Genomic DNA, 4265 nt, shown 5'->3' with positions numbered 1-4265 from the left:
CATTCTAGAATTCTTTTGCATTTTTTTTCTGCCATTGAAATTTTGTGGGCAAATGATTTCACCCTGCTGCTGTTCCTCCCCAATGACACACTGACCAGCTGTTGCTCTGCCTCTACTGGGTCTTATCCTCTGCCCTTGCTCCACAGGGCACAGTGTCCCCACAGCTGGGCCTGTCCCTCTTTCCTTCCTAAAGGTGGCTTTCTCAGCTACCACCTTGCTGGTTCCTTATTCGTTTCTCATTCCTCATAACCTCTTGCTGCCCTGTGGCATCTGACCCTCTCCCACCTGTCTGATTCTATAGGAGTGGGGATGGGAAGAGGCAACCTGCCCTGACTCATCTGTCAGTATGACTTATCTTTTCTCTTAATTAATTTTTCCATTTTATCGCTTTACCAAATGGTCAGACAGTTAGTAAAGTGCCATTGAAATTCAAGTTCACAAAGGCAGTTATGGGACCTTAGTATCTGTAATCTCAGATACCAAGATTATGGGAGCCCGAGGTGGGAGTGCCATTTCAGTTTGTGAGTTGGAGTCTAGCTTGCACAACACGGAGAGACTTGAAGATCTTGTCTCAAAACCAGAACAGAACAGAACATCCAAGGGTTGGGATAGATTGGGTTAGGATGGAGTTAGTGTGTGTGTGTGGGGGGGGGGGAAGGGACAATTTGTGACTTTTAGAAGGAAAACAGTGATTTCCTGGTGTGGATGCAGGAAGTATGGGGAGGGGCAACTCAACAGACACCTCCAACTCTACACTGTGCAGCCAGGGAAGTTATTAGGACAGAGAGAAGAGGTACAGTTTTGAAGTGGATTTGATTTAAGCAGAAAGCAGAAAGTACAGGTGGATAATTTATCCAAGGGAGAGTTAATGGGGATGGATAGAAAACCTTTTATCTCATTTGCTCTGGTTGCTTCAGCCCAGCTCCCAGCTTCTCCATCAATATTTCTAGCCTTCTCTCATGCTGTGTTGACAGTTCTAATTGCTGATTGGACATTAACCACAGGGCTCCCATCATCCCTTGACTTATTGTAACAGGTATGTGTGTTATAGGGCAACATCACAAAAACTGACTCATGAATTCTGGGGTCTTCTGTGTGACTTTGGGCAAGTCATTTTCCTCTCTGACTTACAAAGTCCTGTTGATGAAATTGGATTATGTAAGATCTTAATTAAATCTTTCCCTCATAGTCTCCCATTGGTTCCTCCTTAACAGTTTGTTTTTCCTGGGATACCAGTCTCTCAGTTACCTTGTCTAGCCCAGGAGGCATCTGGGATTTCTCTTCTCTGTATCCTGCCTACACCTGCTCCATATGTTAACCAACAACACATGCTGTCGATTCTTCCTTCTTATTGCATAGCATTCCACTGCAGCCCATGACCACATCCTTGGTGAGGTACTTGGCATCTCTCAGGATAATCCTGTGCTCTGTCTGAACCCTTCTTACTAGCTTTCTGGGCACATCTACTTTTCTAAAACACTTCTTCCAGCCTGCCTTATACTACCCCACCTTAAATCTTCACAGGGGGCTGAAGGGAAGGGGGCACTTATGAAGACTGCTACAGATTTTTTTTTTCTAAAACAGGATGCTAAACATCTCTGTTTTAAATTCTACCCTGACATTCTTTGTGCAACATGTTCCAGGGCAACAGTTCTCTTCTCTCATTCTCCTTCATCCCCCTACATACACACACACACACACAAAACAGACCATGAAAATTATATTTAATAATCTATAGGATAACTTTTACTTCCTTGTCAGCAATATATTTCTTTGTCTCATTTATGTAAAACATTTTAAAAAATCTCTATTGAGGTAGAGTTGACATTTGGCAAATTATAGGCATTAAAAGCATACAATTGGATCAGGTTTGCCATCTGCATAGAACACCACAGACAAGATGGTACCCATCACCTCCAAAATGTCTTTATTCCTATCTGTAATCCCAGCCTGTAACTTCTCCTCTCCTGGGCTCCCACATAGGCTTTTCCAGACAGTCACTAACATACTTCTGTCAGCAACGGTTGCTTTGCTCAGTCTGAGATGTCACTCAACTCATTATTTTGAGACTTATCCAAATACTGATTAGCCTTATATTATATGAATATATCATAATTTGTTTTATTCAATCACTTGTTGATGGGTTTTTGGACCAATTCCTGGTTTGGGCTATTACAAATGAACACTGTGAACATTTGTATACAAGTCTTTGCGTGGGTATTTTATTTCTCTTGGGTAAATATCAGGAGTGGAATGATGAGTCACACGGGAGGTGCATGGTTAACTATTTAGGAAACGGCTACACTTCTGTCTGAAGTCGTACTACTTCATCATTGACAGGAGTATAGGAGAGCTCTGTCTCACATGCTTGTCTACAGCCTCACCAACACTTTATAGGCTGTCCTTTTAAGTCTTTACACTGTAGTGGGTGAGTATATCTCATTATGATTTAAATGTGCACCTCCCTAACCACTAATGATGTACATTTTCTCATGTACTCCTATTTTTATCTGTACATCTGCTGTACAAGTAAGTATCTACTCAAATATTTTGCCTTTTTTCCTGAATTGAATTTTTTCTATCTTATAAAAGTTTCAGAGTTTGTGCATTCTGGACACAATTCTTTTGCAGATTGCGAAATTGAGATTTTTAGATACTTTCTCCTACTTTATGCCATTTATTTCTATCAACAATGTTTCTCAAAGAGAACTTCTGAATCTTGATAAAGGCAAACTTGTCATTTATAGTTTAGAGATTGTGCTATGGTATCATGGTGAAAAAATGCTTACTCAGGGTCTCAATATTTTCTCTAATGTCTACAAATCTTAAAGTGTTAGGTTTTTACGTTTAAGTTGACAATCTCTTTTAATTTTTGAATGGTATAAAGTGTGGTTCTAAGTTCATATATTTTAGCTTTGGGACATGTTCATAGGTAGGATTTTTTCCTTTCCACAGATGGTTTATGCCTTAGAAACACTGAATATATTAGGTTACATAGCAACCAGAAACTAAAGCTGTAGAGTGTAGATGAATGGGGGTTGTTAATCAGCAAATTCTAAATAAGATAGGGGATTATCCTGGGTCTTATCTTCATCGGTCCAGTGTAATCATATGGACTCTTAAAAGTGGAAGAAGGAGAGGTTGGAGACATTACTCAGTCCTAGGGGGGTTGCTAAGTATGCACAAGGCCTTGGGCTGAGTCATTGATATAGCAAAAAACCACACATACACACACACACACACACACACACACACACAGAGAGAGAGAGAGAGAGAGAGAGAGAGAGAGACAGACAGACAGACAGACAGATAGACAAACAGACACACACACAGACACACAGACATACACACATACACACAAGACATACACAACACACATATACACACACACTCACACAGACACACACAGAGAGAGAGAGAGACAGACAGACAGACACACACATACACAGACAGACACACAGACATACACACAAGACATACACAACACATATACACACACACTCACACAGACACATTGTAATAGGGACACTGGAGAGACAATCAGAGATATGACAATATGAGATGGACCTCTGTCCATTGTTGCTGGTTTAGAAGATAAAGATGGGGAGAGGAGAGTAATGTCCAAAATGGAAGGAAAACGCAAAGAAGTAGATTCTCTCAGGAAGATCTTCCGGAAAGAACAGATTCCTGCTAGTTCCTTAGTTTTAATCCAGCAAGGCTTGCTCTAAATTGACTGTAGAACTCCAAGAGAATAACATAATTTAGTTTGATTTCTTGGTGCTCAGGTAAGATGTACATTAACTCCCATCAAGATTTTGGAAACTTGACACATCAGTCACATAAAATTAATATGGATTTTCAGTTGTTGATACATTGTAACCTCTCTCTCTCTCTCTCTCTCTCTCTCTCTCTCTCTCTGAGACAGAGTCTCACGTAGTTTATGCTGGCTTTAAACTTCAGATCTTCTTGCCTCCATCTTCTGAGATCACCAAGAAAGCGTCACCAAGCATAGCGATGGATGCATGGCTCTGGGAATCAAACCTCAGGCTTTGTGTTATGCTAGCCAAGCACTCTATGAACTGAGCTACATTTCCAGCCAACAATATCTATCATCTTCCCTTTGATTGATGTTGAAAGTCAATTGGTGATGATTCTGGTTTTCTTGCTATTCCACGCATCCATTTGTCTGTCTTTATGTTTATGTTACATTGCTTTGATTACCACATGACTTTGTAACTTTAAACTCTGGTAATTTAAATTTTCTA

Source organism: Mastomys coucha, unplaced genomic scaffold (assembly GCF_008632895.1).
Source record: "Mastomys coucha isolate ucsf_1 unplaced genomic scaffold, UCSF_Mcou_1 pScaffold12, whole genome shotgun sequence".
NCBI lineage: Eukaryota > Metazoa > Chordata > Mammalia > Rodentia > Muridae > Mastomys > Mastomys coucha.
The sequence above is the reverse complement of the archived record's forward strand: the minus strand, read 5'-3'. Positions refer to the sequence as shown.